The sequence below is a fragment of the Piliocolobus tephrosceles genome, chromosome 10 (genome assembly GCF_002776525.5).
Source record: "Piliocolobus tephrosceles isolate RC106 chromosome 10, ASM277652v3, whole genome shotgun sequence".
NCBI classification, from domain to species: domain Eukaryota; kingdom Metazoa; phylum Chordata; class Mammalia; order Primates; family Cercopithecidae; genus Piliocolobus; species Piliocolobus tephrosceles.
This window is the reverse complement of record NC_045443.1, coordinates 64,904,680-64,929,368: the sequence shown is the minus strand read 5'-3', so window position 1 is coordinate 64,929,368 and position 24,689 is coordinate 64,904,680. Positions and strand designations below refer to the sequence as shown.

Sequence of the window (24,689 nt, the reverse complement as noted above, 5' to 3'; positions counted from 1 at the left end):
ACCTTCTTCACAAAGCGACAGGAGAGAGCAGAGAAAGCCAAGTGGGAAGAGCCCCTGACAGATCCATTAGATCTCTTGAGACCTCACTCATTATCACTAGAACAGCATGGGGAAAACCACCCCCACTGATCCAATCACCTCCTTACCTCAACACGTGGGGATTACAGGTCCCTCTCTAGACACGTGGGGACTACAACTTGAGATGAGATTTGAGTGGGGACACAGAGCCAAACCATATGAGAGCTTAAGAGAACTTGTGGCTGAAACCAGTCTCTTTTTCATTTGAAATTATTGTAGAATCTGGAAGTGTTGCTGTGTTCATAAAGGTAAGAAAAAATTTAATTCTAGCTCAAAACATTTAATAGTAGCTGTGGTCTGAATGTGTCCCCTCAAAATCCATGTATTAAAACTGAATCATCAATGTAATAGTATTAAGAGTTGGGGCCCTTAGGGGATAATTAAGTCATGGTGGTAGAGCTCTCATGAATAGGATTAGTGACTTTATAAAAGAGGTGGAAGGGAGCTAGTTGCCCCCTTCTGCCATATGAGGATGCAGCAAGAAGGTGCCATCTTTGAAGCAGAGCAGCCCTCGCCAGACACCAAATCTGTTGGTACCTTGATCTTGGCCTTCCAAGTTCCAGAACTGTGAGAAACAAATTGCTGTTGTTTTTAATACTTCACCTAAGGTATTTTGTTATAGAAGCATGAAAGGAATAAGACAACACCAGAAAGCATAATTGATTTTCACCTTAAAACACTTAATTGGGTACATTAATATGGTTCATTAGAATCCAGATTTTATACCTGATCTGTTCATCAGGATATTACTCTGACTATATTTGTTCTCACCAGATATTCCATTTTCATAGAGATTAACAAATGGTGAATAAAATTATAACTCTATTCTTTTGCAGAGTTAGATCTTACTTGTTTTTCCTATTTATCCATGAAGGTAGCTTGAGAGAGGAATTAAGAGAATATTGCTAAAAAGATCAAATACAGAAATGAGTTTCTCATTTTCAGTCTCACTTAGTTTTAATATTTAAGAGCATCTTAACCATTTGGGAAATAAATTCCCCTTTTTTTCTTTTTTGAGACAGGGTCTTGCTCTGTCACTCAGGCTGGAGTGCAGTGGTGTGATCATAGCTCATAGCTCATAACTCACTGCAGTCTCTCAACCTTGGCCAGGAAAGAAATTCATTCATTCATTTGAAAAGAAACACATGGACCATGATCCCTTTCTGATCATGGTCCTTTAAATCTTTCAAGGGCACTTACTGACAAGTAATATGCATACCCTGCTACAGTTATGCCTGTAGTTAATCAAATTTGTCAACTGCAGAGATATACACATTTCTTTTCTATTCTAAATTAAATTCAAAAATCAACTTGAATACCCACATGCCAGATTATCAAGTTCAGTCTCTTACTCTTGAGACTACCCTTTGTCTTTCAATATCAAAGAACCCTAAAGGCAAACACAGATTAAGCCACTCAATCTGTGGGGTTTTGTTAATAGAGGACTTTGCCTAACTTCCACACCTAAGCAGAGATCAGACATTTGTTGCCATAACTTCTCACCAACATGTGGTATCACTGAAGAAAACTTGTTCCATAAGATCTAAAGGGCACTGAGGAATATTTCTGGCCCAGGTCCTTGGGGGTGGATGGAAATGAGGAACCATGTCTTTCAGGAAGCTGGTTCTGCCATTTGGGATTTTTTGAACAAGGATTTTTTTTTTTTTTTTTTTTTTTGCTCAAATACAAGCTTAGGCAAGGAGCTCCAGGTTCACTGGAGTTTACTTTCAAACTATCCTCCAATGCACCAGTTGTCTCAAGAGTGCCATGTCACAAGTGGCTTAGTAGCCTACCATTTGAGGACTCCCAACCAGCATCCCTCTTTTCTTCCTGGGGATGTAAATATCAAGAGTGAGGCTAGGAAGCTACTGACTTTGAGGTCCTAATCTGCAGCAGGCTTTGAATGAATTTTTGGGTCCCAGACACTCACAGAAGTAAAGGCCTCCTGACCTTTCCCTGTCTTTCCTTAATATTAGGCCTTGATTACTCCCAGAGGGTCTACATGTTCACCCTTTTTTGGGGGATGAAGCCATGTTCCTTTCAGTAGTGATTTACCCTCCCAAGACTGACCCAGTAGCAAAAACAAAACAAAACAAAACAAAAACAAATACACACAAATAAAAGCATAGTCAAAATTTTAGGCAGGACATCTCCTACATTTAGGTTCAATGATAAGTTATCATTCCTTCCTAGCCATAGCGTGTATGTCCATCTTCCCTTTCGTAAACAGATTAATTTGCTCAAGCCACTGTAACAAAACACCATAGACTGTGTGGCTTAAACAACAGAAATTTATTTTCTCATGGTTCTGGAGCCTAGAAGTCCAAGATCAAGTTGCCAGCATGGTTTGTTTCTGGTGAGGGCTCTCTTCATGGCTTATAGATGGCTGCCTTCTTGCTGTGTCCTTATGTGGTGGAGAGAGAGAGCAAACTCATTAGTGTTTCTTCTTCTAGGGGCACTAATATCATGGGATTAGGGCTGTACTCTCAGGACCTCATCTAAACCAAATTATCTTCCAAAGGCTCCATCTGCAAACACCATCACACTGGGGGTTAGGGCTTCAACAGATTAATTTTGGGAGGATACAAACAGTCTTTAAAGGTAGATAAGCCTCATCGTTTTTGTTTTTTTTTTCCCCCTCCCCTGGCTAAGATTTAGAAGATGCTCCCTATTTAAGATTTATTTTATTTCTAAGATGCATTACTTCAACCAGAGTAAAACTGACCAATAGAAAAATTTGTTTTGTTTTAGGTCATTAATATTTTGAAATCTTAAATAGAAAACAATCTATTTTTTATCTAATTTAACTCAAATATAACTTTTATCTTTTCCATCTTACTGCTAATTGTCATATATGGCTTTTTAGAGAAAGATCAGAAAATATCCCAACACAGAAAAAAATATAAATATACATACATAACTGTAATGTTTATCTTACTGCAGTTAGAATATACAAAAAAGGTTTAAAATGCTGAGATTTTCCAGTCATTTCTGTAGTCAAATAAATCAGAACACTTTCATAATTCAAGAATTCTGAGGGGCTGAGTGTAGTGGCTTATGCCTGTAATCATAGCACTTTGTAAAACAAATATAATGGCTTACTCCTGGTATAGGAGATATAGTGATGATGGGTGGAAGTTTACCACATAACATCTTAGCCGTGTTAAAAACCATGATTTTAAATCTTTTGAAACCTTCTTGTGTTCTCTGTTCCACGTGCTGTCTACAGAAGCAACAAGGCAGAGGAAGCTGAGGAAGTAAATCTATGAGGCCACAAATTTAAGAGTACAAGAAATCTACAAGATGTAATATTTTACAGATAAAAAAACTGAGACTTAACACCCGACATCACACACTAACACAACTGGAATTTGAACTTGAATCTGCTTGATTGCAAAACCCTAGCTCTTTTCTTCACCCCATACATACCACTATACCATATTGCTCTACTGCATCTCAGAGATTTTTTTTTTGCCAGCATAAAGTTTTTCATTTATAGTGCAGATCATGATTATATCATTCTATAGCAAATGGGTTTTCATGCTTTAAAAGACAGTATACCAACATGAATTTAATCTTGAAAATCTGAGCCATTATCATAAATCAAATGCTGCTTGACATTCTAAAGGAAATAGAACTGGCCAGAGAAACTGTAGATTCATTATAATTCCCCATAGATATCCATACTTTTGTGACTGTCGTTGAATACAGAAATGATAGATTTGAGTTTGGTTGTAATTTCTTTAATTTTAGGAAATATTTCCATTCTACTTGATATCAAGTTATGCATGTCATGACCGTAATTTAGATATTATCACTGGCCTTAGAGTAAAATTTCAAATGCAGCCTTAACACACTGCTATGTTTTATAGGAAAGGATAAATGCTGAGTCATGTTTCTCATCCCGGAACCCTGCATGCTTCTGCTTAAGGCTGTTGACTTCTGAGCCTGTCCTCTTGCCTTAAGATCCACAGCTCTCTCATCTCCCTACCACTGCGATTCTCCACTCAGCATTCTCTGATGAACTAGTATTACCTTCAGTTCTTCCCTCCACCAGAAAACCATATTACAGGGTCATTTGAATGTAATCCTTGGCAATGACATTTTGCCTTGCCTTTGGGTAGAAGTCACAGCAAATGTCTGAGCATCTGTGCTTCCTGATGGTTGGTGGTTGGGGACACAGCTCTGAATTTCCATTGAATTATTCTTCACTGCAAGATCGTCACTCTACAACAGAGCATCATAACAAGAAAAAACAAAGGCAAATAATGAGAGAAAAAGGAATTCTATTCTCCCTATAACTAGAGAGACAACATGGTACAGCAGAAAGAACACTGGACTCCAGCTATCAATCGTTCCCTGTCTCACTCCACAGAGAGTTGGAAGCAACCCTCGAGTTTTGTTATTAACCAGCTCTGTGTCATTGAGCTAGTTACTTAATCTTTGTGGCTCAATTTTTTCCTCAACATAAAGCAAAAGTAATACCTCCTCTGCCTTCTTTAATTTGTTATAAGATTAAAATGAGATAGTGTGTGTGAAAGTGCATTGTAAAATACATAGCTCTGTACAAAACTCCCAGCTACCAATTCCAAACTTCATTAGTGTTGACTGTCTCCCTTACTCATTTGGCACCTCATCAGATACTGTGACAATTAGGGCGACTTCTCATCCCAGTTTGCCAGGAACTTTCCTGATTTTAGCAATAAAAGTCTTGTGTCCCAGAAGCCCCTCTGTCTGGGACAAACAACGGCATGTGACTGCCCTAGAAATAATGAAGTTACTTGATAAGAAAAAGCTGACTGGTGCTAACAACTCCTTTCACCATCCACTCTGCAGGAAAGAAACAAGCAAGGTGTTTCCATGAACCTGAGCTAAGCCCACACAATCCCTCTTGAAGCAAAGAGAGTTTTTCCAAGCAGGGTTCGGTTTGGTGGTCATTGACAGGAAAGGAGCAGAGAAGTCATGATAGCTGGTATCTAATGATATATTAATAAGGAAACTGAGCACTGGTGGGTATTCAGGATACATCCTTAAGGCCAGACCTGACTCACTTTCTTGCACCCATTAGTAGGTCCTGATGTTCTATTTTGGGGAGAAAGTGGGCATCTACCTCTGCTCCACCAACCCCTCCTTTCCCTTTCCACTCACATTCAGGGATCTGTCTAGCATTTCATGCACTTTGATAATCATGTGAAATTTTCAGTCCTGCTGAGATGATGTAAGATGGTCACTTTTTTTTTTTTTTTTTTAAACCAGAGCCAATAAAGCAATAATCTCTCCCTGAACTGCAGGCTCCCAACCAGCCTTGGGCTAGTCAACCCAGTTCCTTAATTCCAACCCACACACTCTTTTCCACCCACCTCTGGAGAATGAAAAGAGGTGGTGCAGCCAGGCTCCCCCAGCTGCTGCAGTGCCCTCCTGCATTGGAGTAGGTACAGCCTAATCAAAGGCCTGTTGTTTTCCTTTGGCTTTGAAACTCACTGGCTGTGGGTGTATCTGTTGCATGATCACGAACACTTTAAAAAAAAAAAAAAAAAAAAAAGAAGAAGATCCAGTCCCATTACTTTGGCTCTGGCACAGAAATTTCTGGAAAAAGAAAACATAAAATGATACCAAAGTGGTAACAGTAAAATAAATACCTCTCTCTGAATTTCATGGAAGTAATGAAGCTTCAGGGCACCAGAGGAGACTTCAGTGGCTTCAAAGCTATTGATGACTGTCCAATAACCCAAGAACTGGCCAAACAAGCTGGACTGCTTTCCTGTGAGTTGTTGGAATCACTGCAGGCCTGTGATGGCTCCCTCTCACCTGTGGGAAACAGGCTCTTAAAATGGAGAGTTGCCACTAGTCATGTCATCAGCTTCTTGGTCTTCACCAGAGCTGGGCAACAAGAGTCATAGGACCTGTCTTTGCTTATGCTTTTTAATTTCTTTATCTCTTTGCAAATGTAACGATGTGACTTACAATACATGTTTTGATGTGCTGATAATCTTGACAATGAAATAGGTTTTAGGATTTGAGAGGATTGGGAGGAGGCATAGAAACAGTTTGGTGTCTCTGGAAGGCATTAAATTGTGGATGTTTTCAATGATTCCTAGTTCCTTCACTCAAGGAGGGATCAATAGTGTGCTGACAAATGTTTACAACAGGCACTCTGGGAGAAAACAGAAGCAAAACCAAAACTGATTTGTGTGTTGGCCAATTTCCATGGTACGAATACTCCTACCATGACCAATTTAGCTGGCTCCAGTGCACCACTCAGAAGGATCCTAGTTTTTCTTTACCAAAGATCATCTTACCTGATGGGTTTTATGAAATATATTTATTGAGAATTAAATTCATTAGAATGATTTAAGTTAGAATATTATATCCAAAATTTCATTTACTTTTCTTAACTATCCTTTAGTAATTTGTTATCTTGCTCACACTCTCAGTATCCTGTCATACCCACTTTTCATTTGAAATCTGTTTCTGTTGTCGTTGCCTTCCTTCTTCTTTCCTCTTTTCCCCTTCCTTCCTTCTCTTCCTTTTCTCTTTTCCCCTTCCTTCCTTTCTCTTTCTTCTTCCTTCCTTCCTTCTTTCCTTCCTTCCTTTCTTCCTCTCTCTCTCTTTTCTTTCTTCCTTCCTTTCTTTTTTTCTTTCTCTCTCTCTCCTTCCTTCCTTTTCTTCCTTCTCTTCCTTTTCTCTTCTTTCTTTTTCTTTCTTTCTCTCTCTCTCTTTTTTTCTCCTTCCTTCCTTCCTTCCTTCTTTCATTTTTTTAAGAGATGGGTTTTCATCATTCTGTTACCCAGGCTGGAGTGCAGTGGTGCAATCATGGCTCACTATAATCTCAAACTCCTGGCCTCAAGTGATTCTCCCATCTCAGCCTCTTAAGTAGCTAGTAGTAGAGGCTTGAGCGACCATGCTCAGTTATTTTTTTTAATTTTTATTTTTGTAGAGACAGAGTCTCACCATGTTGCCCAGGCTGGTCTCGAACTACAGCGATCCTCCCACCTCAGCCTCTCAAAATGCTGGGATTACAGGCATAAGCCACTGCACCTGCAGCCTGTTTATTTTTCTTATCTAGCTCTTATTTCCTTTCTTTATGCTGAGAGTGAATTTGTAGCCAGATGTTTCTCTGTTTTCATCTTTAATTTTTGCTTTTTTCTTAAATTATTTAAAAATTATCACGTCACTCCTATTTCCCTTCTCCCCACAGTACTTAAAACCCCAATGACTCCCTATGGCTTTTGGGATAAAGTTTGTGGTATGGCTTTGACCCCAGTCTCTGTCTCTAGCTTAAGGACCTTAGAGATGGGCTCTTGCTCTGTTGCCTAGGCTGGATTCCCTCACGAAACTGGTGCTCTGACCACCCCCAAATTCTTGCACGTCCATGAATACATTCTGCTACTTCAGGTCTTCAAGCCTTCTCACATGTGGCTTGCTCTAAGATTTTCTCGTCATTAACACTTTAACTTTAGATTTACACTGGGCTTCTAATCTCAGTGGCTATAGCATCTTTTGTTATTCATATCTCAGCAGTGACAGTAATTATTGGTTTGCTGAGCTGTCTCCCTCTACTTAGGCTATGACCCTTTTGACTCAGAGACGATTATCCTACTTATATCCCTGGCACCTAAGAAAATGTCTGGTATATACTAGGTGTGCAATAAACACTTGTTAAGTAGAGATAATAAATTCATAAATGGTAATTGAGGTGATTTCATAGCTTCATTTTAATTCTAATGTGCTAAAGTACTTCAATCATTCATTGACAACAGTATCGACCAATACATTTGCAAAGCAGACTGGTTCAATAATATATGATGTAGTCATAGAGCAGAATTAAAATATTGACATGAAGTTCCAAAAAGTGAAAAATAAAGATATAACACCAAAAAAGTGAGCAGCATTATCTCTTTTACATAAATAATAAAAAAGAACACACATTTATATATGTGTGTATAAAGAAGTTTTTGAAAGTAGGAAGCTCCTCTAGCAAATTTAAGCTCAAAAACTAAAGAAAGCAGGAAGCATATGTTACTTTTACTTTCTGTTTTGTATATTTCTGTCTGATTTTTGCTTTATCATGTATATTTATTATTTTTACATAAGAAAACATTTACATGAGAAAAAGTATTAGCAGAGCTTACACAGTGATAGTATTATACACCATGATTTCTTCTTTAAACATCTTTAAAATTATCAAACATGAGTGATTTAAAAAAAACTGAAGCTAAAGGTAGCAATATTCTCTACACTGGCAGATTTTTCAGCATTGCATATGAACCCACCTCCGGTAAGTGGGTTATCTTTCTAATTTATGACTTCAGTGAAATCTGTTTCCTGGCAATGGTTGCCAGGGCACGCCTTCTCTCTTGTTCTCCATCATGCTTACTTTTAAGCCTAAGGGCAAGAAAGAAATAGACAGAAAGCAAGAAGTAGCATGAGCATCTTTTTTTTTTTTTTTTTGGCATGTTGGAAAAAGGAGCTCTAAACACACTCCACTAAGCATAGCACATGCATTAGATTCAAGCAGTAGACCTCACAGAGGAGCATCTCCTTTTAAGCTTTGCAGGGCAAGTTTGGGGCACTACCAGTGAAAAATTGTCACTGATTCTTGCCTTGGTGCTGGTCTAAACAACAAGAAGTTCCTCTAACTGCCTTAAAAGGAATCTACTCCTCCCTCCCACTACGGGTATCACATACTATTCTCAACATATTACCACAAACTGAAAAAAAGAAACAGGTTGTGAAGTAATGCAGAAAGTTATTTTAAATTAAAATTATCAATGTATCCATATTAAAAATTCAAATAGAAGATACAAACAATAAGTTGCCGCTGATAGACCCTGAAGGAGGTCTGCCTCTCCCAAAGGCAGGTGGCAAACAATATTGTAAGCTGCAGACACAAACACTGGGACTTCGTATTAATTGTGCTGTGACACATAGTGGGTGTGGTTTGGAGTTGAGGGGCTTACTGGCCAGTTTTCCTATCTTTCTCAGATAAAACTCTCATGTCATCAAGAAACACTGTAGAAGGAGACATGAAGAGTTGAGAGACAGGAACCACTGCAGAAATATAAGGATTAGGAGATAGAATAATACCCCACCCTGGGGCTGAGGCTTCAGGGAAGGCACAGCACATCTCCCCTCCTTTTCCTTCCCCTACCCAGCCATGGCTGCACCTTTCCCAGGCTGGATATGGTGGAGATGTGGGAGGTGTGGGCAAACACAGTAGAAGAAAAGGAGAAGAACGTAGAAAACAAAAGGAGATTGAGCTACTCTGATACTGGAGATGCGGGGGGGCTTCAGATCTGCAAGACATGTTTTGAGTTTTCTGGGACCTTTATGATCAGAAGGCAGATACTGATGAGAAAATCTTTGAGCCCACGAAGATTTTAAGGTCTAAATTCTCTCCAATTTGGGTTGCTGGTTTCTTTTTTCTGGGTACCTTGATTCTCATACTCCAGAAGCACCCAGGTAGGGGCTTGAAGAGAGAAAGCAAGAAGCTGGCTTCCTAAGTCTGGCCCTTGGCTTTAAAGGAAGGTGGTTAAATGCAACTTCTTGTTGTCTAGAACATCCCACGACCAGGTTTCTTGGTATGTAGGCTTGGCAGACATAATGCTGAGAGGATAAGGAATTTCTAGATTGAAACTTCAGGACTCCAAAAGGTGCCTTGAAGTTATCTGAGATTCCCTGTTGAGTATTATTACTCAGCTTATTACTATTCTAAATTCAGCCAGAACTTTGTTATAAATCTGCTACCCAACGTATGTTGAAAGCCATCTCTAAAATTTCCTTTACAACTAATCTTAGGTTTATAAAGTTGGCATTTAAAACAGGCTGGGTGGAGTGTAGCTCACACCTGTAATCCCAGCACTTTGGGAGGCTGAGGTGGGTGGATTGCCTGAGCTCAGGAGTTCGAGACCAGCCAGGACAACATGACCAAAATCCATCTCTACAAAAAATACAAAAATTAGTTGGGTGTGGTGGTGCACTCCTGCAGTCCCAGCTACTCAGAGGGCTGGGGCATAAGAATCACTTGAGCCCGGGAGGCAGAGGTTGCAGTGAGCTGAGATTGCACCGCAGGACTCCAACCTGGGTGACAGAGTGAAACCCTATCTCACACACAAAAAAGGTATTTAATCATGGTTGTGTGACCTTGATATACATTATGTGACTTCTCTGGGTCCCTATTTCTTCATCTGTGAAAGGTAGACAAATGTGGAAGAGGAATAATTCTTTGTGTCAGTTAGTATGCTTTTGGCAGCAAGGAACAGAAAACCAAACTCTATCTGGCTCAAATAATTAGGACAAGTGTTAGATTACATAAAAGAAAGTCCAGAGGTAAGACAGGATTCAGAATTGGCTGACCCAGTTGTCCAGTGATTTTATCAATAACTGGGAACTTCTTCCTATCCTCCCATGAATACCATCTCAGGCAGGTCCCTCAGGATCTAGGACGGCTACCAGGAGGGCTTGAGGTTACCAGCATCTTAACTCCCATCAGCTGGGAGAGAGAAACTGTATGTCGGTCTCTTATGTGTGTAAAAGTTTTTCCAGAAGCTTCCAGCAAATCTTTTCTTCCATCCTACTGACCAGAATGGGTCACATGGAACTTCTGGCTAATTCTTGGAAAGAAGAGATAATGCTAGCTTTAGACCAATTACATCCACTCCTGGAACTCAGCTTCTCCTGAGGTTCATGGGGTGGAATAGGTACCTAAACGAATTTGTGATTCTGCTGGGAAGAAACAAAGTGGCAATGGAGCAGACTGGCTTACCATCACAATACCGATGCACTTTCTTCCAGAGCAAATAATCCCATTTGTCTCTCAGTTACTGTATCTGGGTGACATTCCTATGAACTGTGTGTTGAAAATGTTTTTGCGTCTAGATGCATTTAAGCTTTTGTTGTCCTCACAAGTGTAAAAGAGTAGTATTCTTTTTTGTTGACTGTTTGTTTTTGTTTTTGTATCCACTATACAGTGCCAAACGTAAATATTATTTGGGGATATCAATCCTTAGAGACTCACTCAAAAGACTTTAAAAAAGAAAAAAATCTCTGAATTTAGGAAACCAAAGCAGCTATCAGGATGGTAATATTTGGCTTTTGAGACTCTTAAAAACTGTTTGCATGGAGTTGCCAAAAAAATACTGACTGAGGGGTGCTGATGATGATATCATTTACACTTCTTCAGGTCTTTATTTCTTTCTCTGTCTACATGTGAGGATAATATTTGCCCTACTATGAGATAATGCATGTGAAAGAGTGTTTTAAAGCATACAACGTTTAAAGAAGTGTAAGATGATAGTACAACCTGTGCCTCACTGTCCAAACAAAGGGTTTATGAGAACAAGGGTGCTCCCTCTAAAGGCTTCACCATATTGATTTAATGAAGAAGGGAGCCTCTGTAAAACAGATGAAGTGTGGCAGGGCAGTTTATTAATGTGTTAATTTGGGCTTGTTCTCTTTGTATTCCCCTTCCTCAACTTTAAGTAGGCTTTTTTGGCTTCTATGCCTCAGGTATTTTTGCTGGGAAGAAAGCAGATGCCATCTTAATTTAGTGTTCTTCCTGTTGTTTGTGTAAACATAAGCCCACTGAAAGACAATGGGAGATGTCTTGGTGAGGGCTGAGAGAAAGTGCATGTTTTTGCAGATCAGGAGATGGGGAGACAGAGGAAAGAAAGGAGAGATCTGTGGATCCCGTGAGCACCCCAAATTGGAACCACTCCTTACTGTGTCTCAAGGAAGCAATGGACCTCCAAACTGCACGGTGTACTTCAAAAGAGCAAGATCCAAGCAAAAAGGCAGAGTCAGCAAAACCCTGGCAGGCTTAGGGAAGGGCTAGAGTGACCAACTGTCCCATGTTATCTGGGGCAATTCATGGAATACAGGACTTTCAGTGTTAAAGCTAGGAAAGTTCTAGGCAAATCAGGATGACTTTGTTATCGTAGGGAGAACTAAGGGGCAACCACGATGGAGTGGAGATTAGAAGACCTTGTCCTGATCTGTGGGCACCTGGTATGTCTTCTTCAACTGGGGGTTACGTAGACGGGAGAGAGTGTTCCAGCCATGACTTAGTGCTTTGGGGATCTCAGATTCAACTTTAAGCTGTTTTAAAAGAAACATCCAAAGTAATGTTTTTGCATAGCATAGCTTGGGCTATGATTCATGCCTAACACACAGGTTAAAGAAGTCCACAATTCCTCAACAAAACTTTGGGGCCAACACATTTCGGGATTCAGAACTTTCTGGGTTTTAAAGATATAACAGTAAGTGTTCTTTATATTATTACATGTGAATTCCAATGCAGTACTCTGTAATCAGGCACATTGATATTTCTACAGAAACATTTATTAATGTTTACATTGAACAAATTAAAGATTGTAAATATCCTTATGTCAACAAGGCTAGGTTGTGTTAGGTTGTGCTGCCAGAAACTTAGCTTAAATTTTGCCACCAAGTCAGTTATTACAGTTTTCAGAAATTTTGAGACCTTGGAATCGTGGATAATGGATTGTTGCTGTATTTTTAAATATTTATAAGTATTAGGACAACTCCTCAATTTATTATCATACTAGTTCAAGGGTAAAACCTGTTCCATGTTTTCCAATAATTTCTGAAGATTCTAGAGAATCAGTGAACACATAATGCCACTTAACACACTCATAGAATTGATTAGCCCCTAATATTGGAATTGATAATGCATTTAAATTCCAATATAAGGTGATATATGCAACATTTAAATGTTCTACTTGCGCATTACAGATTTTTTTCCAGACAACCAAAGTGCAATTATCACAATTTAAAATAGTTTTCTGTAAAGGTCACTTGAAATGCCACACTTGTTTGACCTGATAATGAAGAGGTAAAACATTTTTTCTTGAGTAATATTGCCAAACTACAGGTTTTTCTCCAGGGTGACAACCATAGGGCTTTTGGTCAGAAAGTTTTAATGTCTATGTGGAAGCAAAGTTAAGGATGCTGGTTTGCAAACTGCCATGCAGGGCTCTGAGAGACATGCAAATAATAGTAATTAATATGATGCTGATGATGCTTTTGTTTGTCGGCCTAGAAGGTAAGGTTATTCTAAGCACACTTAATTATGTGCAAGCACAGGCATTCTTTGTCCTGACTCAAAATCATCAAAATATCAGTTCTCCAGGGCCTGAAAAGCTGTACCCAATGAGTTTACAACTTCTAAAACTTTGGTGGTTTCATTATTATTCTTTCCTAGAGAGAGAGCTCAAATCTAACCTATTCAGAGCTTTGAAGATAAGATTTGACATCTTGAATCAAATTCAGTTGTATTTCCGTAATAAGCCAAAGAAGCAAAGGCTTCTTTGTCACAATTCTCCCCAGGGAAAGCCATGGGGAGAAGAGAAGGTATCTTGGACAGTTTCTCTCTAATGAAACCCTGCATCACCTGGACCTAGATTGGACTCTGTGTCCACATTTGTACCTATGTTATTTTGCTGCATTTATGTCTCTAATCACATATGATGGCTTGTAAAACGTGATGCTTTGGATGGGTTTTTTCTTCTTCATTTCATGTGGTTTTCAAAAGGCCTGGAAATCCGTTATCTTGTCAGAACCACTTACACTGTCTTTTGAGATCTTCTTGCTGTCAGGATTCAGTGCAGCCATTCACTCCCATTCCTTCAGTCTTGATATTCACGACAAACTCATTACATGGCTGAAATCTAAAATATTTATGTATAGATGACACTGTGCCTCTAATTACTGCAAATGAGGCTCCTTGTCTCTTTCATGGTGTCTCCTCAGAGAGGGAGTCCGTGAGGAGCTGTGATTTTTTTTTTTTTTTTTTTTTTGCCAGCTCCTTTAAAACCTTGATGAAAGCTCTCTTCACACTGCCTACCCAATGGCAAATGCATTTAATGTTCGCTGTTGCCTCTGCCCCGCTGCATTTGCCAGATGAAGGCTGCTCAGCCTAGTCTCTTGGCTCACAGTGTGCTCGTGTGAGCTGGGGGCCACGGTTAAGGCTCTGGGCGCCTGCAACTGGAGAACTGTCAGCCACGAAATGATAAACAGCAAAGGCTGCTTTTATTAAGACCTCTCCACACTGACCAATTTGGCTTTCTTTCTTGCTCCTAAGCTCAATGAACTAAGAAGACTCAGGAAGTTTTAATTCAATAGTATTCTCCTTGCCAAATTTCCCCCAGGATTCCAGTTAACACTAACCCCGAACAAAACACCATAAGGGAAGCACATCCCTCGTTGTTAGGCTTACCATTAGATGTAATGACTGATATATTTAATCCGTGGGTATGTAAGTCTGTGTTTCATTCATTATCAATCTATAATTAATCACCTTATATAAAATAAGAAGTCAGAGAGAAATAAAAATCATAGAAATGAGCTCATAATTAAGAGTATATTATACAGACTTTATTATTTCATGGTATAAGCCCCAAACCATCCAGACTACAGTGAAATTTTTCTGTTTTGAAAGTCTGCTTGCTGTTCATAAGAATCTTCCTATAAACAAAAGATACTTAGACTTATTTAAGTAGCTTTTTGTGTGTGGGGGGGGGAGGGGGTCAAAGAATGACCCTATGTGATGTAAGAGTCCATGCCAAAAGCTCCCTATAAATAATGACTGTTTATTCTTTGAATTTGATCAGTCCACTCAGCATGTAGAATAAAGCCAGAAAAAATAACGTGTACAGACTATGGTAAGCTTGGAGACAGTGAAGACTTAGAACGATGATTAGTAACATCTCTACCCTTGTTAGCATCCCATGCAATTGCTCTCTACCCAATTGATTTCTATACATGAATCGCAGAAGAGATGCAGCTCCCTTTATAAGATAGCGTCTAATGTCTTCCCTTCTTTCCCAGTGGGAGCCAACAACTTCCTCTACAACTTTGGAAACAATAAGACTAGCCAGCCTAGAGTCTAAACTAACAGGAAAATACACTAACGTCTTTTCAATAGTCACCAAGTTTCAAAGAACAAGAACAAAACTCACCTGTAAAAAATGGCTAGCACCATGGACCACACCTAATTTTGGATTATTAGATTTCAGTTCAAAAGTCCTCTTTGCATCTCCCACTTGTGATAAATTAACAAATGGTATTGCTTGAATTAGCTATGCTTTGAGGTTTTTCCTGCAAACACAGAACATTTGGTGTTCTTTTTCTTACTTCCATGTAGAAAATTTGGAAGCCTCCACCTGTTACCTTGAAAATAAAATCGGGTCATCCTTTTTTTTTTTTTCCACAAAAATTTAAAAGGAACCACAGTTGTTATTTTAAGGGAAAATATTTATGTTGCAATAGTTACATCAATATCAAATATATTTAACATCAACTCTTAGAGAAATAAAGCACCTGCAAGGAACTCCCCCCAAACATGCTTCAGAAGAGCAATCTTGATTCAGAAATATCATCTTTAGTAATTATATGAACTGCCACTAAGGGACTCCTCAGGCAGAGACTTCCCTAATGATCATCGCCAGGGAGCTCTGAGTGCTGCTGTCTCCTTACCCCCAAGCCACTGGGAAACACATCAGCCCCTTGCTCCCACTGCATAAAGTGGGAAATAATGCATTTCAAGAAGCTATGTCTTCTTATTCAGATTTACATGACAGGGAGATGAAAAGAAGAAACCTTGTTTGTGATAGTTACAGATGTATCCCAAGCACCTGAACAGTGCCTGCAGCATGTACGATGTTCAATGAGTAAATGATGGCACAGAGATTAGGTAGACTGCTGCCTGCCAAATGGAGGACTTTCAGGGTCATAGTAGACCAGCAGAGTCAAGGAGGATTTTCCTGAACCCTGATCTACCATTTCGAACTTCCTGAATTGTTTTTGACCTTTCCTTCTCTCCACTGAAGAAAAAATCATAATTTTCTTGGGTGTAGGTCTTATTGCTTATTCATAGGACATGTGTATAATTACTATACTATACTGTAGTTGATTACTTATTTCCTCCAGAGCCAACCTATCCATTAGGCATAGTAGTAAACATACACACAACACACACACACAAAATAGTTTTGAGACTGCCGAAAATGTTTTAATATAAAGCATTAAAATAATCAACTTTATACTAACACAGTTGTAAAATAACAGTTTTAATATTTTTTTAATGGAGTAAGGGGCTCATGAAGGCAAAAGTGCCTAGGACTCGTGAAAATCATACTGCAGACTGTCTTCATTAGTCAGTGAACAAACAACATTGAAAACAAATCTGGTTTAAACGCAGAAAGAGGAAACAAAGAGAAAAGAGCTGATAAAAAGAAGTCATTTTTTTAGATGTGGGCTGGCAGTGGGAGAGAAGAATGCCTTGGAGAAGGCTGGAGAAGTAGGAGGCTGAAACCAGGGAGGTGGGTAGGGGTATCTGGGGGAGCTTCTGGAACAGGTGGGGTGTTGAGTCCATATTTGGCAGGGGAAGATGTATTTTCTGGCAGGCTGATGAATAATGGAATTTGAGAGCTTGAAGTGCTCTTAAGAGCTGTTGTATTCCAACTCCTTATTTTATAGGTGAGAAGACTGAGTCTTATCAAATTATTGGGAAGATAGAATCTGATTCTAATGCCGTTTCCACTGCTCTGCCAACTCTTCCATTTGTCTGAATTGCATTTACAAGATGGGGTGAAATGAACAACAAACTTCATTTACGTGTTTATTACATGTGTGTAATACACATATGTGTGAGCAATTCCACACATACCATAATGTTAGACAGTCATTTTCATGAATCTTAATAGATCTTAATAGAATACTTTCCAGTCACAGAATGGGACATTTTTATTTCTTATCCCTCTCAACTCTACTGCAACTCTGACTTGGAATCATTAGCATGTGCCTGGCCCCTCCCAAGTAAGAAGCCTGGACCTAGTAGCACAACTAAATTGGTCAGATAACTAAAAGGACAGGTAGCCAAGTCTGGCTAAAGTGAAACCAGAACCCACCAGAATTAGTGGGACTGATTCTACTCTGATTCCAGAAAAGTCCTAGTTCTAGAGGGTCTGTATAAGACTTTCTCTCATTCCCAGATGAGAGCCGGCAAACTGCATCTAAACTTCTGACCCATTCTAGAGTCATTCAACAAATATACCAGAGAGCTATTCTGCACAAAATGCAGGTAATGATAAATGGATGCAAGGGTGAATTATGATTGGACCCTGTCCTCAAGGAGTTTATAGTCTAACTGAAGGTCTAATGAAGGGAAGAGTGAAGAGCCCACAGGACGGTGGAAGTCACATAATCAGCGTTCAGGATCACACGGCTCCATTCTGCCTCTAGGACATCCCTTTATGAATAAATGCTTGGGAGGTTGTAGAATGAAATAAATTCTCCACACATGAGCCAGAGATCGGGAAATTAAAGAGGAAGGGAATCAAGGAAGGGAAAGGTCAGGGGAGTAGTGGGAGAGGATATTGCTATCTGAGTTTTCAAAAGACATTTCAGTTCAGATGAACTCATGGAAGGAACTACACTTTATTCCTTAAAGCTTCATTGTGCAATTTCCTAAATGAAGGAGCAGTCTGAATGGTATATTTAGCATCCTCAGAATAAATCTGCATGGGGGTTACACAACCTATCATAGGAATGAAGGACTTCCATTCTCCATGTATATATTGTTATCACCATGTCTCTATGAGGTAGGGATTTGACCCTTATTGTCTCTAGTTTGAAAACATGAAGTCACTGTTTAATAAACTAGCTCCTACTCCAGATTCTTGAAAGCCAGTCCTGTTTCTGTTAATTATTAAGGATACAAAGCTGTACAAATCCTCTTCCTCATCAAATTCACTCTTGTAATATAAACAGATTAATTTCCTAAATTATCAGTTTCAGTATGTTGTTTCCACAGTCTCATGACCAATAGAAAAAGACTAACCTCCTTCCCTGGTATTAGACAGTCAGCCCACCCTCACAATCACGTTCCAGTGCTCCATACACAGGTATACTATGCAATGTACACAAAACCTCACAGCCTGCCATGCAAAGACTCATGTCTACACCTGTTCATACTACTCAGGAACACCCACTGTTTCTCTATGCCTACTTATTCATTTATTTATTGGACGAATATTTATGGTGTACCTACCTAGTTTCAAAAACTTCAATAGGTTCTGGGGATTCAAAGGTGAACAAGACAAACATAGTCCCTCCTTCAGGAGCTTTAAACTCTAGTTTTGATAAGTGCTACACAGAAGTACAAGGCAGTCTGATGACATGCAAAGGTAGCATTTTACCTAATCCAGTGGGTCATGGAAGACTTCTCTGAGGAAATTACTTTTAATCTGAGATATAAAAAATTAAGAGGATTTAGCCAAGCATTAGAGCATTCTATGAAGAAAGAACCACATAGGTAAAGCCCTAAGGCATGTCCAGATCCTACCCACCCTGCAAGACTCAGCTAAATTTTCTTATTTCTTATTTATTTATTTATTATTTTTTTCGAGACGGAGTCTTGCTCTGTCACCCAGGCTAGAGTGCAGTGATGCCATCAGGGCTTACTGAAAGCTCCGCCTCCCGGGTTCACACCATTCTCCTGCCTCAGCCTCCCAAGTAGCTGGGACTACAGGTGCCCACCACCACGCCTGGTTAATTTTTCGTATTTTTAGTAGAGACGGGGTTTCACCATGTTAGCCAGGATGGTCTCGATCTCCTGACCTTGCGATCTGCCCACCTCAGCCTCCCAAAGTGCTGGGATTACAGGCTTGAGCCACCATGCCTGGCCAACTCAGCTCAATTTTCAACTTCTCATCAAGTTTTCCTGACCTCTGGAGTCTGTGTTGAAGAACTGCTTACTCTTCTGAACTCACTGACACTCTGACTCTGTACCATTTTCCTAAGCTCTTAGTCACCATTGTTCTTATCACCATACCATGTTTTATCTTTATCTTGCCTGGATTGTACGAGGACAGAACCATGCTCTGTGTCTTGCAATCTTCATGAACATCTAGCTCCGAGTAAAAGTATCTTACAATCTTCATGAACATCTAGCTCCTAGTAAAAGCTCAATAAATATAAATTAAATGCATGTATGCATGACTAAATGTATGAATGAACAAATGGTCTTGGTCAATTCAAGTTCCATGCATGGCCATTCAGTAAGTCTCAATAGAGGCATCACAGCAGTACAGAAGATATTGTATTCTTGACATTTTTAAAAGATTATTGGCCATTCATCTCATTAAATAGACCATAACCCCCAAATTACCCCCTGTTCCGCCCCGCCTAAAAAAAACATGAGGATGGATGAATGGTCAGAAGAAGCTGTCTCTATTCATGGTGCTGTGAAAAGATCCTTTTCTACATGATAGGTGTTAGGTTATATAAATTAGTCTCAAGAAAATCTCTAAATGGAACGTGCTGGATTCTGTTGGGTATGATATGTTCTTAGTGAAAGAGAAACCACCTTACCCAGTCTCCACGCAGAAGAATCCTTCAATAGAAGCCTGCTGAAGGATGCCTGGATAGGCCTGTGGACTCTCATGAGAGCTAACCTCTTCCATGAACCAAAACAGAGAATTGACACCACCTGCCAGTTTGCAGTAAAGTCTCATCCTACTCCTGGGCCTGCCAACATTTTCACTCCTATGGCTTCCTGCCTCCTCCACCTTTGTTCCTCAACCTCCTTGGAACCAACCTGCCAAATTCAGGCCAGGTGGTATCATCCTTCACTTAAGAAAAATTTAAAATGGAACACACTCAATTTCTGTTGCCTACATCAAAAACCACCTCAATGAGCTTTTAGTTGATATTTATATTTGAAAGCTGGCTGTAGTTGGGAGAAAATGTAACCACAGAAGGCAGCTGACTCAGAGAGGGCACAGGAGAAGCTAAACTATTGACACCTTAGTTGCTGTTCTCTGAATTTTCCCACCCTCTGGATTTTAGATCAAGTGCCAGAATGGGAAGCATTTTGCCTAACATAAGCAGTGGTAGGATCTTTGCTGTGAGTGCCAAACCAGAAGATATCCAAGCAGGACTGGAATGAAGAGAGGCCCAAGGATAACAGGAGCTCAGTTCAGTTCAATGTGTACTTATGGGCACCTGCTAAGTTGCATACTCTGCACTGGGCACTAGAAATACAAAAATAAATAAAGTATTGTCCCTGATTTAAAGGAGCTTGTGATTCAGTGGGGGATTCGGACATGTGGACATGTCAACATGTGATTACTGTGCAATGTAGTAAGTGCAGTGAGAAACAGGATATAAGAGAAAGGAAAACATCAACCATCTCAGGAAGGATAGAAAAGTCTGGAGGGTTGAAAATGATTCTGAAATGATCGTACTAATGTTATAACGATAGGTCACATTGTCACATAGCAACAAAAAAATTTTACATAAAAAGAGGTCACTGTGTTTTGGGGAAATAATTACTTAATTTCTCGCCCAGTGGATCAAATGAGGAATTCCATGGCCCAAATTAAGCCAGAGCAATATGAAATTTAATTATTTTAATTGCTCAAAATTGGTAATGCACACAGCTCTCTGCTTAGACCCTGAAATCTGACTAAAGCCTTTACGGCTTGTTTACGGAAAGGTTTATCAACCTCAGCACTGATGACATTTTTGGACTAGGTAATTTTTATTGTATGAATGTCCTGTGTATTGTGGATGTTTAGCCTTTACCCATTAATGCCAGTGGCATCCACCATCTCCCTAATTGGGATAAACTAAAATGTCTCAAATCGCTAAATGTCACTTAGGGGGTAAAATCAACGCTAGCTGAGAACCACAAGTTAGGAAGTTTGCAGAAATGAACACAATCATGTCTATTTAGTTCAAGATAATCAGTTCCTATCTAAGGCTCTGTTTAATAACCCAAACCCAGGAACTTGTCATCATCATTGTAGTTAAGCCTTTTCTTAGACAATTTCTACTTGAGACCCAATGATAGCTGTTTCAGAAATGTCTAATTTCCTCCATTATACTTTCTACTTCTCTCAGTCAACCTGGAAAAAGAACTCTCAGTTTTCAGCTGACCATCCGGAATAGACATTTCCTGGTCTTGCCAATGAGCTATAAGCAGAATTGGTGTGTGCAGTTTCTAGGAATGTCCTTAACTGGATGGAATGTTTTCTTCTTCTTCAATTTCTTCCTTTTTACACTTGATGTAGATGTAATTGCTGGAGCTCCAGCAGCCATATTTGATTATGAGGTGACATTGGGAACTGAAGTCACGAATTTCAGCTCAATAGATAGAAAAGGCTGACACTGAGCAGGGCCTTGCCAGCCTCGAATTCCTGAATTGCTACCTCCAGACTATCAAATGAGATATTGTTTTTTGTATTGTTACTGTCTCTGTTACTTTCAGCTGCACCTGATATTAATCAATACAATTGCCTAAAGTGGACATTTACTGTATTTCCAAAAGTCTCTGGACCACAATCTTCATCATATTAGGAAGCTGGGTCAGCTGTTCTACTAGAACCTTTACAGAAAACTCCATCCTTTTCTATTCTCTTCTTCTCTTACAGTACACAGCACAGGATATTAGTTATTTCAACAATAACCCTCCTACCACCTCTCACTCTGCTACTCTAGCTAGTCAGTTACACTAGATAGACTGTTGCCACCACTTACTAAAAGTTTACATCTCCTTGAACCCATCAGACATAAAAATGAAATGAGAATACCTATTATTGCCAGAGTTGCAAGAAAAAGTATACTCTCCACTATTTCTGGTAGAAATGTGACATGTTGCTGTCTTTTTAAGAGCAATTTAATAATAGCAAGAGAATTGAAAAATATACCATTCCACCCAACTATCAACTTCTAAGAAGTAAAATCAATACTAATGAAAGATACATGTCTAGGGTTATTTATCACATTTTTCCACAGAAAGGGAATAATATTTCTTATAAGATAAATAGAGGAGTATATTTGAGATCTATCAACATATAGTTGGTATTTAAAACTATGGGTTTGGATGAAATCATCTAGGAAATGAGTTGTGAAAGAAAAGAGATTTGAGGACTGAGCCTGGAGTATTCCAACATTCAAGAGTTAGGAAGATAAAAAAGATTCAGCCAAAGAAAATGAGAAATAGTGACCAGTGAGATAGGTGGAAAACCAGGAGAGAGGTTTCCTTGCAGCCAAAAGAAGAGAGAGTTTCAAGAAGGATAAAGTGATCAACTATGCCAACTGCTACCAAGAGGTTGAGTAAGATGAGGATGAAGAAAGAATCATTTGACATGGCAACATGGAAATCACTGAAGACACTGGCCAAAGCAGTATCAGTAGATTGGTGGGGACAACAGCTTGACAGAGTGAGTTCAAGAAAGAATGGAAAGTGAGGAAGTGAAGAAGGTGGGTATAGATAACTCTGCATTTTTACTAAAAGGGAAATGGATCCGTGGGTTACCAGAAAGTATTTTGTTTAGATGCAAAGCAATGTAGCATGTTTTTAGAGCAATGGTATAGCAGAAGGATAAATAGGTGATTCAAGAGAAGGAATAATCGCAGAGTGAAGTCAATGAGTCAATAACCTTATAGAGGGGTGAGCCTCAGACAGGAGCCAGGACAGCGCACCTGCTACGACACAAGGGAAGGCACAATATATGGGCGCCAATGGAGGTATGATGGCACATTTGATGGTGGATGGGGAAAAGATTCTCCTCTGATCACTTTGGCCAACATCCAGCTGATCCACAGATACGCAAGCAAGCCCAAATGAAACCAGAGGAACTGCACAGCCTAAATCATCAACCTACAGATGAGATGATTAAGCTAAATACATGTTTATTGTGTTAAGCAACTAAATTTTTGATGATGTATTACATGACATTATGATAGAAATAGATAACTGAGGCAAGGAATGTTCCATGTCTATGGGTACATATGGAGCTGCCTCGTTTTTTAATAAATGACTACATATAGCATTGAGCTGTATGTGCCATATTTTATTTTACCATTTCCTTATTACTGTTTATTTTAGTTGCTACTATAAACAATGCTGCAAGGAATATCTTCCTACATATGTCTTTGCACATGTACATGGATCTGAACAATGAATTCCTAGAAGTGAAATTTTGGGGTTGAAGTTTATATGCAATGGTAATTCTAATAGATATTGGCAAATGGACATCTATAAAGCATGTAAAAATGTATGTTTGCCAATCACTTATGAATGCATTTCCACACATCTTCATGTTATCAATTTTTTGGCCAATATGGTAGATGTAAAAAATGTAATTACTGTAGATAGCACTTTCATTCCTCTTATTGTGTGGTCCTAGAATAAGCCGACCATCCTTACTGTTTCCGTTGACTCTGAAGAGCACCTATTTCACTCTTATCAGCCCTGTTCAAGAGGCATAGGGACCTCCTCCTTGCTCCACCCCATTTCCCCAATGGTTTCATATTATCAATACTCTTCTTTTGTCAGTAGGTTTTCCACTAAGTTTCAGTAAGTTATGACTCACTTAATGTAAGGAAAATAGGAAAAACATTCCACATCTTTGCAGAGGAATGAGTTGTGTTTAAGATTGTTCATTATAAATGGAAACGTTGAAGGAATGTTGAAAGAAGCTAAAAAGAAGAAATTAGAAAGAGAGAGATAAAGATGGGACTAACAGAGTTTTCTGAAGTCCATTTGTATTAGTCAGCGTTCTCTAGAGGGACAGAACTAGTGGAATATATATATACACACATACATACACACATATATATGGATTTATTATGGGTATATATGACTTGACTGCCATTATTCCTTCTCTTGAATCGCCTATTCACTTTTCTGCTATATCATTGCTTTAAAAACATGCTACATTTCTTTGCATCTAAACAAAATAACAAAATACTTTCTGGTAACCCACTGATCAATTTCCCTTTTTAGGAAAAATGCAGAGTTATCTATACCCACCTTCTTCATAAACCCATATATATGGGTTTATTACAACCTTCTTGTAACTGATATGATTTCCTGTATTGCTCAAGAAAACATAATGTCTCTATGCTGAGTTGAAACCCTTAAATAAAGCGCTAAATTGAAAAGATACATTTCAATGCAGCTGTTCATTGTCTTTTCAATTCTATCACTTTCCCACTTAATGTATTTATTTCTTTCACACATAATAAGCCTTAGTAAGAGGAAAGGAGACTGGCAGGAGAGACAACTGAATCATTCAGGGTTTCTAGTGGTCTCATCAGATAATCACAGAACGTCGATGCCATTCAGGGAACAGTCTGTTGGGGAAAGAACAGTCTGTTGGGGAAAACCCATATATATATATGGCTTTATTGAGTATTAACTCACATGCTCACAAGGTCCCACAATAGGCCATCTGCAGGCTGAGGAGCAAGGAGGGCCAGTCCTAGTCCCCAAACTGAACTTGGAGTCCAGTGTTCAAGGGCAGGAAGCATCCAGGACAGGAAAAAGATGTAGGCTGGGAGGCTAGGCCAGTCTCTGTTTTCACATTTTTCTGCCTGCTTATATTCTAGCCATGCTGGCAGCTGATTAGATGGTGCCCACCCAGATTAAGGGTGGGTCTGTCTTTCCCAGCCCACTGACTCAAATGTTAATCTCCTTTGGCAGCACCCTCACAGACACACCCAGGATCAATATTTTGTATCCTTCAATCAAGTTGACACTCAGTATTAACCAATCCCCTTTGACTTCTACCATATTTCCT

General features: G+C 39.3%; 1 long non-coding RNA gene across 2 annotated transcripts in view; it reads right to left on the bottom strand.

The window, feature by feature from the left end:
• Window positions 1–1,732: 1,732 nt before the first annotated feature.
• Window positions 1,733–24,689, bottom strand: part of LOC111551228 — a 162,694-nt gene continuing 139,737 nt past the window's right edge. For both annotated transcript variants that reach the window (XR_002734298.1, XR_002734299.2), the window contains 2 exons: window positions 5,718–5,886; window positions 1,733–5,594 (listed from right to left, as the gene is read on the bottom strand). This is a non-coding gene — a long non-coding RNA (uncharacterized LOC111551228). The remainder of the gene's footprint in view (window positions 5,595–5,717; window positions 5,887–24,689) is intronic.